The following is a 13,596-nucleotide window of genomic DNA, read 5'->3' as shown; positions in this document are numbered from 1 at the left end:
CCAGTCAGAGGCGATGCCAGCCCATTCAGAGATTGGATCTGAATGGCAACAAGCATGCCTTTGTGCTTTCATGAGGGGGTGAGGCCTTGTGGGTATGTGTGGAACGTTTGCTTTTTGTGTCTGTGGTAGAATATACACAACATAAAACTTACCATTGTTCACTTTTGTAAGGGTACAGTTCAGTGGCCGTAAGTGCGTTCACACTGGCGTGTAACTGTCACCACTGTGGATTTCCAGATCTTTCTTAACATCCCAAACTGTAACTCCGTACCCATTGAATGACAACTCCCCATTTCCTCCCAGCTTCTGGTAACCACCATTCCACCATCCGTGTCAATCAATGAATCTGACTACTCCGGGTACCTCATGCAAGGGGAATCAAACAGTATTTGTACTTTTGTGTCTGACTTACTTCACTGAGCATAATGTCCTCAGGGTTTATCTTTGTTGTAGCATATGTCGGAATTCCCTTCCCTTCCCTTCTCTTCCCTTCCCTTCCCTTTCCTTCTCCTCCCCTCCCCTTTTATGAGAGAGAGAGAGAGAGAATGAATCCCAAGCAGACTCCGTGCTGAGCATGGGCTCGATCCCACGACCCTGGGATCACGACCTGAGCAGAAATCAAGAGTCAGATGTTCAACTGGCTGAGCCCCCAGGCGCCCCCAGAATTATCTTTTATTTAAGGACGAAGAATATCATATTGTATGTATATTCCACATTTTGTTTATCTGTTCCTCCACTGGGTGGACATTTTGGGTTGCCTCCTTATTTTGGTTATTGTGAATAATGGGTGGAGTTTTAAGATACTGGAAGTCGTTCCTAAAAATAATGCCTGCGTGACCCTGAGGACAGACACCCCAGGTGGGGAACTCAGCACTGATGGGTGACAAAAGCAGAGGCTCAAGGAAAGCTGTGATCGCTCTTACTTCCCTGTGCCCACCCCGCTGCTCTGAGTTTCTGCTGGGCTTTACTTCTCCGCTAGAGAGGCGAGAAAGTTGTATGTTCCCTCCATGGGATGATATCTTACGAAGCTGTCGTTATAATTGTAGCTTTCTTGTCCTCACTGGAGCCCTGTGTCCCAATCCCTGGGCCCTATCAGGAACCTCGCCGGCTACCCTGAGGCACACAAGAGGAAGCAAGGCAGACTTCTGATGTGCTGTCCTCCGCCTACCGACTGGTTGGTCTCCTGAGGTAACTGCCCTTTCACAGGCGGAAAGTCTGAAGATGAATTGGAGGTGTCATGGGCGAAAAGGGCCAGAGGCCTGTTGACACTGAGCACCCTCACCCCAGACGACACTCGGAGGGACTCTGTATCCATCCCGCCGTGCGCAGCGTGAGCGGTCATCCTAATCGTGGGTCTCCACTGATGAATGGCCTCTTGCCTTCACCAAGACCATGCAGCAGCACGCAACAGACCAACGTGAGCTGGAGGCGGGCACCCGGCTTGGACCCCACAAACCACAATCTGCCCGGCCCTACACTGAAGACTTCCTCTTGGGACCTGGAGGACGCATGAGTTGATTTGGGTTGGAATGGAGGGCGGAGCTGGCAAAGGAGGACGCGAGCCCCCTATCATTAGTCTACTGTGTATTCATCCAGAAAGCCAGATGAGAGCCAAACCGAGAGCTGGATGGACAAAGCATTGCTATTAAGCTCTGTACCTTTTTGCATCCGTTTCCTCAGCTCACCCCTGAGAAGTGCCACTGAGGAAAGATAGATGAGAAGGAGGTAGCCCAAATGGGCTTCATTACAAGCAAACAATGTTGAATCGACAATAGATTCCTTGTTGAATAACCCAATTATTTATGCTCACGGCATTTTATTGTTGGTGTTTTCTCTCCCGACAAACCCTCCATGATCGTTGTGGAAATTTTACAAAATTTAGATAAGCAAAGAGAAGAAAAAAAAAACACACACACACACACACACACACACCCAAATCCCATCACAAGGGATAAGCATAAAGTCATCTTCTACACACGTATATCCACATGTTCTAAAATTTTGTAACAACTTTATTAAGGCGTAACTCGCCTACAACGAAGCTCACCTATCGTAATTGTGCACTTTGATGAGTTTTCGCTTTGTGTACAGCCGTGTAACCCTGACCCCACCCAAGATATTTCCAGCATCCCCCCAAAACTGCCTTGTGCCGTACCGTGGTCAATCCTCTCCCTCACTCCTGGCCCCAGATAAACACCCTTCTGATTTCAAAATGGTACATACCCAGAGCCATGCAGCGTGTGACTTTGTGAGTCTGGTTTCTTTTGCTGAGCATGATGTTCTTGAGCTTTTTGTCACAGCATGTATCAATCCTTTGTTCCTTTTTATCGCTGAGTATTATTTCATCGTTTGGCTGTATCACATTTTATTCCTCCGTTCATCAGTTAATGGGCATTTGGGTTGTTGTTCCAGTATGAATTCATGAATTACGAATAACACTGCCATAAACGAGCTCATATACAAGTCCTTCCAGTATACACGTTTTCAATTGGGGAAATACCTAGGCGTGGGTTTGCTGGGTTGGAACTAAGTGTATAGTTTAACCATGTAAGAAACCACCAAAGTATCTTCCAAAGTTGCTGCGCCGTTTTGCGCTCCCGTCAGCAGTGTTCCAGCTGTTCTTGCCAATACTTAGTAGCACCAGTCTTTAAAAATGTTCCTGATGGGCGCCTGGGTGGCTCAGTCGGTTGAGCATCTGACTTCAGCTCAGGTCATGATCTCATGGTTTGTGAGTTTGAGCCCCACATGGGGCTCACTATCAGCACAGAGCCTGCTTCGGATCCCCTGTCTCCCTCTCTCTCTGTCCCTCTCCTGCTCGTGTTCTCTCAAAAATAAAAAATAAATATTAAAAAGGAAAATGTCCCTGATGGAGGCACCTGAGTGGCTCAGTCAGTTACGCATCCAGCTTTTGATCTTGGCTCAGGTCATGATCTCATGGTTCATGATTCATGAGTTTAAGCCCTGCATCAGGCTCTGTGCTGGCAATGGATTCTGTCTCCCTCTCTCTCTCTGCCCCTCTCCCAATCGTGCTCACTTGCTCTCTCTCTCTCTCAAAAGAAATAAGTTAAATTTTTTTTTTTTAATTTTAAAAAATGTCCCTGATGATGCTGGGAATCTTTTCATAGGCTTATTGGTCATTCTTCTAGATTTGATTGCAACATGTTTTCAAATCTATCTTTTAAAAAGATGATTATATTGTAGAGGCCTAAGTGCCAAAATTTGCCCTAAATCTAAGAGGCACTTATCACTAATAGATGATTTTTAAACTCATCAAGAATGGGTTTAAAGTTAGATAAGTAGGTGGAACATGGTAGACGAGGGAGGGCTATTTTAATAGGTGATTAGGAATGGCCTCTCTGGGGAGATGACTGTTGAGTACAGATACGAAGAACTTACCGAATGCCTGTTAAAAGCCAGGCATGGTACCGAGAGCTTTTGTCTGATTTCTCCCAACAGACAATAAGCTCCATGAGGACAGGGACTAACTATGTCTATTTCACTCACTTTTGTAGACTCAGATCTAGGACACTGCCTGGTACATGGGAGACGATAAATGACTGTTGAATGGATGAAGTAACAAAATAAGCAAGTATTTATTACTATGCCCATATTCTAGATGGAAAACTCAAGTCTCAGAGAAGCCAAGTCACTTACTGAAGGTCACATAACTAGATGGTGGTGAAGCTGAGACTCAAATCTTGATCCATCTGACCAGAGAGCACAGGTTTTGCAGATCCCCCAAGCTGCTGTGGATTCTCCTTCCTCTATTTGGGAAAGTGAGGTTCAGAATAAAACAGGGAGGCTTGATGGAGGTCCCCCCTTTAATCCAAAAATAAAACCAGCCAGCCACAGGCTCCAGACTGCTGTTTTGGCCAGAAGGCCACATTTCCATCACATTCAGTGGCTTCCAAAAATTTGAGATGGAAGGAGTACCAGCGGTTTAGTTAAAAGGTGAAAATTTAGGGGCGCCTGGGTGGCGCAGTCGGTTAAGCGTCCGACTTCAGCCAGGTCACGATCTCGCGGTCCGTGAGTTCGAGCCCCGCGTCGGGCTCTGGGCTGATGGCTCAGAGCCTGGAGCCTGTTTCCGATTCTGTGTCTCCCTCTCTCTCTGCCCCTCCCCCGTTCATGCTCTGTCTCTCTCTGTCCCAAAAATAAATAAATGTTGAAAAAAAAAAAAAGGTGAAAATTTAGTTGGATCCAACACCACATCAAGACTTCACGGGCTGAAAGAAATCATCCTTTTGACTCCTCTGTCTTGCAGTCATTGATGGGGCAAAGGCTGTCCATGTGGCTGTGTCCTGTCTTGCCTCGAGTTGTTTGTGTGCTCTTGCTGGCTGCGATGTCCAGGCCTTTGAATCCCCATCACCGACAAATACTGCTGTTGTCATGTGCAAGCAACCAAATTAATGTGGGTGGAAAAACCCAAGCTTAGTGATTTGGGCAAATTAGTTTATCTGTCACATAGCCAGTGGTGGTGTTAAATCACTCTCTGTTTGAGGAGTAATCACTCCCCACCCGGCTCTGTCTTCCTCTCTGCAGGGAGGTTAGAACAGCCAAAGTCAAGCTGTTTTAGTGACAGAGCAATCTACATTTCCATGTTTTGACCACCCCCAAGGAAGAGTATTTTACGTAGCATATTTTGTTCATTCACAGTGCTGTCTGGCGGTCCTTCGAAGCCACCTCTGATGATCAAAATCACCCCTTCGCTCTCCTCTGGTCTGTGTCTTTGGAAAACGATGTTACCTATGCTATAAATTATGTAAAATAAACTCATTATGAAAAAGAGGTGACTGTTTACTTTCTACTTTCCATCGCATTAGTAGCTTTCCCTCTTTTGCGTCTTTACTGTGAATGAAGTTTCCAGGCAAATAGCCATCCCTTCAACATAGGTAGACAGCGGGCTATGTCATCACCGACATGATTGCGGTATTCCCGTTTTACAGATGGGAAACTGAGTTGCACAGAGACCAAGGCATTTCCTTGAGGTTCCCGTGTCTTGTAAGTGGAAGAAGTCAAAACAAAGCTCCAGGCTCTGTGTGTGTTCCAATCCAGTGTTCTTGACACTTCACCGAGTTACTTACTTGGTTAGCTTCCTACTTTGATGCCTATGCGACACGTTTAGATAAAACTGCATTCCAGCAAGTGTATGCTCCACAAACCTAGTGTCCGTGGACTCTGGGAACATGACCTCTCACAGTTCAGTAGGCAGAGACAGAAAAGAGAAAAACTGTAATGCACTCTAGTGCTTTTTACAATGGGATACCACGGTTGGCCAAAGAAGCAATGGGACAGCCTGAGGTGCATCAGAAAAGAACTCCTGTAAGAGGCTTGAAATACGTCTTAAAGACTGAACTAGAGACAGCCGGGTAGAGAGGAGGGTTTGAAGCAGGGAAGCAATGCACTCAGATCTTCACCTGTTAAAGCTTATACCGGCAGCAGGTAGAGAGTGACTTGGAGGGGGATGAAGCTGGAGACCAGTGAGGCAGGAGGTATTTGGGGGCACCCAGGGGAGATACCCTGGGACTGGCTGAGGCAGGAGGAATGGAGAAGAGATGGCAAGTTCATGAGATGTTTGCGAGATCAATTCAATATTATCTGATAACTGCTCGGATGTGGGAGGGTGGGCCATCGTTCTATGATACTTTGAGTTGCCAGTAACCGGCTTAAAGTAAAGGTGTGCAAGTTAGTGCAGATGACTGGTCGATCCAGAAGCTCAACAATGTCCCCAAGGACCACATGGTCTCCATTCAGCTGCTCTGCCACCTACACTGTGAACTTGGCCCTCAGTCTGGCTTCCCTCGTGGTACAGGAGGCCGCTATCAGCAATCAGAGCTGTATTCTTTCTTGTTTACATTGAGAGAGAGAAGGAATATCTCTCCTCATGACTTTCTCCTAAGAGAACAAAGTAACTTCTCAGAAGGAGGCAGGAAACTTATATTGGTTCATATTAGGTCAGGTATCCATTGCTGAACCAGTCCCTGTGGCCAGGTTCTGAATCTCATGTTCTTTGATGGGGTTCTAGAGCAGTTAAAGGGGATAGGATTTGGGGTGCCTTGGTGTCATCTGACTTCAACTCAGGTCATGATCTTGTGGTTTGTGAGTTTGAGCCCCATGTCGGGCTCTGTGCCGACAGCTTGGAGCCTGGAGCCTGCTTTGGATTCTGTGTCTCCCTCTCTCTCTCCCCCTCCCCGGCTCATGCTCAGTCTCTCTTTCTCTCTCAAAAATCAATAAACATTAAAAAAAAAAAAACATTTAAAGGGGATAGGATTACAATGATTGATTTAGACAAATCAAGGCCCGTCTCTGGAACTGAGAGTCAATCTCCAATCTAGTTAATCTGGGGGAGGCAACGACAGATTGATGGGAAGTTGTATCCATGAGAAAGTCTTTCAGAAGCCCACAAGAAACATAATACTCTGAATCATATTATGTTGCCCACAAGAAACATAATACTCTGAATCATATTGTGTTGCCCACAAGAAACATAATACTCTGAATCATACTGTTTTAAATACAACAAAGTCAATTTATTATCTTACATAGCACATTAACTGTTAGCGAGGTCAATTTATTATCTTTTCATAAGAATACCTAACGCAGGAAAGGCCCAGGGTTAATTAAGTCAGCAGCTCAGTGACATCAAGACCCAAGATTTGTCCACTTGGCATCTTCATTTTGGGTATATTCGTGTTACCTGCAGCCCCTCTCCCCTCCAGATTGTAAGACAGGTGTGGCTAGCAAATCCCATGACAAGGCGTAAAGGAAGCCAAGAGTATCTCTCACAGAAGCAAGAGAACCTTTGTCAGAAGACCCTACCCCTTAGATTGCATTGGTAGCATTTTGTCCCATACGTACCACCAGTCTGGTCATTAGCAAGGGGAACAGAACCACTGATCAATTAGACTTTCCTCTGACTATGGGACGGCACCTCATTTCCCAAACCACATGGCCACACAGGGGTGGGCAGATGCAGGTCTGAACAACAGAGCCCTGTTGGGAAGGAGAAAGGGGAGTGAACAGGTGTTGGGTGGGCGATCACCGGTGACTGCTACAGACCTTAACCAGGAAATGGGCTAGGAGGAACTTCTCGGTAGAATAACTGCGTAGTTCAGGTGCTGTTAACTGAGAGAGAGGGCTCAAGAGAAACAATGGGAGGCTCATTTTTGGACTTGGTGAATATGAGATGCTCATGTACCAGCCAAGCTGAGAAATCTAGAAGGCAGCTATATAGTTGATCACCCCCTTCTTTAAAAAAAAAAAAAGTTTACTTATGTATTTTGAAAGAGAGAACACATGCGAGCAGGGGAGGGGCAGAGAGAGGGAGAGAGAGAATCCCAAGCAGGCTCCGTGCTGTCAGCACAGCAGCCCAGGACAGGGTTCCATCCCATGAACCGTGAGATCATGCCCTGAGCTGAAGTCGGACGCGTAACTGACCGAGCCACCCAGGCGCCCCCTCATCCCCTTCTTCTTAAAACCCCATTTCTTTCTCTGGCCTCCAAGACACCACGCTTCTTGTTTTTGTCTCCTCTCTCTCTGCCATTCCTTCTTTGACCCCTTCTTGGCACTTCTGCCACCCATCCCTGAAATATTGAGATTCCCCGAGGTTCTGTTCTAGGCCCTCTGCTTTAAAAAAAAAAAAAAATGTAGGGTGGCCTGGGTGACTCAGTCTGTTAAGCTTCCCACTTCAGCTCAGATCGTGGTCTGGAGGTTTGTGAGTTCAAGCCCTGCATCAGGCTCTGCACTGACAGCATGGAGCCTGCTTGGGATTCTCTCTCTCCCTCTGTCTCTGCCGCTCCCCTGCTCGCTCTCGCTCTCTGTCTCTCTCTAAAAATACTAAATAAATACACCTTTTAAAAATAAATAAAGAAAGGGGAGCCTGGGTGGCTCAGTCGGTTAAGCATCTGTCTTTGGCTCAGGTCATGATCTCACCGTTCCTGAGTTCGAGCCCCACATTGGGCTCTGTGCTGACAGCTCAGAGCCTGGAGCCTGTTTCAGATTCCATGTCTCCCTCTCTTTCCTTGTCCCTCCCCTGCTTGTGCTCTGTCTCTCTCACTCTCAAAAATAAATAAACATTACACAATTTTTTGTAACAAAAATAAATAAAAATTTAAAAACCTGTATTTCATTACTATATATATTTCTTCTGGGTGGTGTCATTTTCAGTTGGCTTTAAATCAATGACTTCAGCCAACCTTCCTTTCTCTCCTGGGTTCTAAGTCCTCTAACCACTCACTGGACTTTTCCACCTGGACTTTTGTCTCTACTCACCCCCCAAAATCTCTGTAAGATTTTCTTTGTGATTTGTTACTGACAATTCTGGACATTTTTTTCCTCTGTCTTATATGATGGACTATGCAAATGTAACTTCAAGCTGCCTCCTTATCCAGCTCTGTTGCTATCCTGGGTCCCTGCTGTATTTGTTGTGGGCAGGGGTCCGGGGTCAGTAAACCCCCAGAGACTAGGTTTCCCAAACTCCTGTGTCAGAGGAACATAAGATTATATTATTGTTCCCAATTATTCACTCTCTTCTCTGAAACAGGAGTATAAAACCCTTTATTACCAAGTGCCTGATAGTGCCTCCCTGCAGATAAGTACACTTCTCTGTGCCCTTGGCGTTAGACCTGGCTACATGACCTGCTTTGGCCAATGGAAAGTAAACAGAAGTTCAATATCAACTCTGACCAGAAGCTTTAGGAGCCACAATGTGGTCCTGTTTCTCTCCTCCCTTTACCAGGAGACCAAGATAAGAGCTGCTCCCTCCGGCAGGACCCCAGAATAATAAATACTGGAGCAGAGCCAAAGCCAATCTGTAGCCCTGGTATGGAATCTGAGGAAGAAATGAATGTAGTGAGATTTCAGGGAGAGGGGGAGGGCTGTCTGTTAATACCACATTATCTAGAAAAAGCTGACTAACAGAATGTTTGGTGCAAGTTACAGAATGCTGTGCTTAAACAGGTGCCATTGGCTTTGGGTCCTAGCGGCGGGCACCAAGTGGTGTAGACTTTGGTCGTTTAGAAGGCAGATTGTGTACCAAGTAGCTTGTGGGTTTAGGCAAAAAAGTTGGGAAACGGATTGTTATCTGTTTTGGTTGTTTTTAGCCGCATTTGACAGGCTACTACAAGAACGAGACGAGCTCGGAAAAGAATTGGCTGTTTTGTCAGCAGAGATTAAAACTCAGTTTTGGGGGGCGCCTGAGTGGTTAAGTCAGTTAAGCGTCTGACTCTCAATTTCAGCTCAGGTCATGATCTTGTGGTTCGTGAGATCAAGCCCCACATCGGGCCCTGTGATGACACTGCAGAGCCTGCTTAGGATTCTCTCTCCTTCTGAAAATAAATAAACTTAAACAATACAAAACAAAAAAACAACAAAAAAACAACAACCGCAGTCTTGGGACGGAGACCAGATCAAGGGTATGAGCGGTGACTCCCAGTAAGTCCTTTGTTGGATAAAGCGGCTCTTAGTAGACTAAGAGCATGGCTCTCCAATGGCAGCTTGGTAAATTCAATTTACCTTGGCAATTATGCCTAGAGAAAGAGGTATGTCTTTATAGGTACGGTAATTTGCAAATAGAGCTGACTCGAATCAGGTAAAATGCTATTCAAGGTTCAAAGAGAGGTGCACAGCCAAGACATGTCAGCTTGGGTTAAAAGATGATTGCTGGAGACCAACATTGGGGCTCCAAAATTTCTGTAGGCAGGAAGGAAGCTGAGAAAGCTGCTCACCTCACAAGAAGCCCAAAATTATGAAGAGCAGGGGCTACTCCCAGGGACCTGGAATGGAAGTTAATCAAGGAATGTTTCCTACACCCTGCAGGGTTTTGGAATTCTAAGAACCAATGATGGTTGTGAGTCTCTCGGTTTTTCTTTCAATGAATAGAAGTGTTTATTCAGTCTTGGTTCAACCATTTCATATAAGGTATAGATGTTGGGGGGGGGGAGCTGTAGATAATGTTTGTTTGCTCGTTAGTGTCTGGATTAAGAGGACCCCTGTCTGGACATAATACAGAGACTCACGAGATAGTGAGCTTCGAGCTTGATGTCATGACTGGTTGAAACTTTTGGGTGTCACTCTTCGCAGGAAGAGTGGGTATGTTTTTCTCATGCAAAAAAAAAGAGAGAAATGATTATTTATGACCAAGAAGGTCGACTGTGATAAGAGACTATTATTTCTACTATTTATTTGCTTCTCTCCCTGTAGGAGAATCAGACAGCCTGAGATGTGGCTACCCGTTTGCATTGTCAGCTAGAGGAGTATATTTCCGTAAGACATTGGCATCAGGCAAAGTCACGTGACTTGCTTTAGCCGACTGAATGTGAGTGGAAGTGACACATAGCATTTCTAAGCAAACGCTTAAGAGCCCCTGTGTGGTTTCGGCAGTTCTTTTTCCCCTCTGCTTGGTCTTGTAAGCTGGGGGATGTTACTTCAGTCTCAGGCTGCCAATGAGACGACAGGTAGGGCAAAGCCACAGGTGACTCCTATCACCACCAAGAAACTCGAACAAGAAATAAATGGTCGTTCTTGTAAGCAAACTGAGATGTTTCACAGTGTCTGGCACAGCGGCAAAAACTAGTCAACACTGGCTAGTGATACGGCTCACATGTGGGCCCAACCAATGGGAAACACTGGCAGGAGACTAGAAGATGTGAGGAAGGGAAAACCATGTCTCTCCTTCCTTTTTTGCCACAGGCAGTCTCTCCAGCATCAACTTGGTCTCCGGGTAGGCAGGCCCATGGGGCTTCCTGCTCCTGAGGATGGGCCCTGTGCTCCTCCCTTTGGCTGACTCTGCCTCATCCTCTTGCCGAGTCCCTCTAGCCTGATGCTGGTGGCTCCCTGCTGTCGCTAATCTGTATTTGGCTTCTGAGCTGATTCCCTGCATTAAAGTCCCTCTATTTTCAACATTTTGAGCCGTTTTGTCTAATTGCAGACTTGCTGATACACCATCCTATGCATAAATTTTGGAGTAACTATTGATCACAGATGTCTCAAACTTCATGAGATTTTTCAAAAAAGGAAGACATGTTTGACTGTATCGTTTTTTTTTTTCTTTTTTTAGCGTTGTAATCGTTTTTAAGGATACATCCCAGTAGCATTAAGTACGTTCACACTGTTGTGCAGCCAATCGCTAGCATTCATCTCTAGAACTTTCTTCTTCCCAAACTGAAACTCCGTATCCATTAAACAACATTAAACAACATCTCCCCATTCCTTCTTTGGCCCAGCCCCTGACAACGACCATTTCACTTTCTGTGTCTGTGAATTTGACGACTGTGGGTACTTTATATAAGTGGAATCACATACTTGTCCTTTTGTGACTGGCTTATTTCACTTAGCATAGTGTCTTCAAGGTTAATAAGTTTATTTATTTGAGGGGGGGGGGAAGGGGCAGAGAGAGAGGGAGAGAGAGAATCTGACACAGGCTCCACATTGCCAGTGCGGAGCCCGATGCAGGGCTCCAACCCCGAAACCACGAGATCATGACCTAAGCCGAAACCAAGAGGTGGACGCTTAACCAACCGAGACACCCAGGAGCCCCTCATTCCCTTTTCAAGCTATCAGTCTCTCTCTTCCACTCTATCCAACCAATGATCAATGCCATTGATTTTACCTTAAACACAGCTCTGTCACTGCTCTTTTCTTTTGCCACTCAAGTTCAGGGCATGGTCTGCATCTTTATTTAACCTGGGCCACTGCAGCAGCCTCCTTGTTGGTTTCCCTGCCTCTAGTCTTAAAACTTCCATCTAGGCTCCAAGCTGTTAACAGAGCCACTTTCTAAAGCAATCCTGATCTTGTCATTTTCTTGCTAAAACTCTTAAGTTGCCCATGGCTTTTAGAAAAAAGTTCCAACCCTATGTTGTGCCTTCCAAGGCCCTCTACCATTCAACCCTGACCTACTTCTCTGGTCTCCTCTGTTAATAATCCCTTTCTGGCTTCTGCTTTGTCTTCTTCATTTCATTAACCCCTTCTTATCCTTCAGGTCATAGGTTAAGGGTCGCTTCCTTGGAGGGGTTCTCTGCTCCCATAATGCAATGGCCTGTACTTCCTCTATCACTCTACTTATCTGCATTTATTGTAATTATTTGTTGAAGTCTGTCTTCTCTTTGGACTATGACTTCTTTGAGGGTCAAGACCATGTCTTTCTAAGTGCTACATCTCTACCACCTAGCACAGACGATGACCACAATAAGTGTTAAGTAAAACTTAGTTGTAGATTTGTAAGTTTTCATGTTATGGGCGGGGGGGCGGGGCACCTGAGTGGCTCAGTCAGCAGAGCATCCAACTTTTGATTTTGGCTCAGGTCATGATCTCGTTTTGGATTCCCTCTCTCCCTCTCTCTGCGTCTCGCATGTGCTCCGTCTCTCAAAATACGTGAGTAAAATGAAAAAAAAAGAGAGAAAGTTTTTATGTTATAGGATGTATAGGTCCTGTAGGTGGTAGTCGACACCAAATACATACATGACATAATCTAGGGAGAGGGCATCTCTAGAGAGAACGTGAGAAGTAAGAAAGACAATGATGGGGGCGCCTGGGTGGCGCAGTCGGTTAAGCGTCCGACTTCAGCCAGGTCATGATCTCGCGGTCCGTGAGTTCGAGCCCCGCGTCAGGCTCTGGGCTGATGGCTCAGAGCCTGGAGCCTGTTTCCGATTCTGTGTCTCCCTCTCTCTCTGCCCCTCCCCCGTTCATGCTCTGTCTCTCTCTGTCACAAAAATAAATAAACGTTGAAAAAAAAATTAAAAAAAAAGAAAGACAATGATGATTAAGATGAAGAGACGGATATGAAGCTAAGGGGGAAAATGAGAAATGAATGGCCAGGTAAGTCGGAGAGATGTCAGAAGAGAATGCGGTCATAAGCCAAAGAAGAGAGTGCCTCAGAAAATTGGAGGCCCCCAACAAGGTCAACCACAGCAAAGAGAACAGGATACAGACGGAAAGGAAGTGCCACTGGAGTTACAGAGCAAGTAAGATAACGTTTGACAACACTTGGGTTTATCCTTTGTCAAACTAATGAATTCAAGAAGGTATTGCCCGCCTCCTTTTCATTACTTCCTCTATCCATTAACCTGGCATAGATTCATCAAACATCTACTCTAGGCCAGGTACTGTGCTAGGTCCCAGGGAGACAAGAGAAATAGAGCAATATCCAGTTGGGCTTGTGGATCTCACCACCATTGCCTGCAAGGGAAAGTTACAAAGCACTGACTTGTGCCCCAGCAAAGCCGGGGCTTGGCATTTTATGGGAGTTGGTACTGATTGCCTTTCTAAATACACTCAATAAAACAAGAGTTAATGTGCAAGTCCAGAGGTCAGCAAGCCTTTGTTATCTTGTTCTGAGCTGGCAGGAGGCAAAAGGGAAAGTGGATGTGGTCCACTATTGCATCATTTCTGTCTGTTCCCAAGTCGGTCGCAGAGGGGATTTTGGGTTTTTTTTTCCAAGAAAGCTAGTTCCTGTGCTCAAAGGCAGAAAACTGATAGAGCAACTCAACCAAAAAGCATCCCCTTAAGAAACTCTCTGAACTTAATCCTTAGTGTTCACTCTGCAGAGATTCCTTTAATTTCCAGCAATACGATGTATTACTGACTAAATTACTGCTCTATTTT

This window comes from Leopardus geoffroyi, chromosome D2 (genome assembly GCF_018350155.1).
Source record: "Leopardus geoffroyi isolate Oge1 chromosome D2, O.geoffroyi_Oge1_pat1.0, whole genome shotgun sequence".
NCBI classification, from domain to species: domain Eukaryota; kingdom Metazoa; phylum Chordata; class Mammalia; order Carnivora; family Felidae; genus Leopardus; species Leopardus geoffroyi.
The sequence above is the reverse complement of the archived record's forward strand: the minus strand, read 5'-3'. Positions refer to the sequence as shown.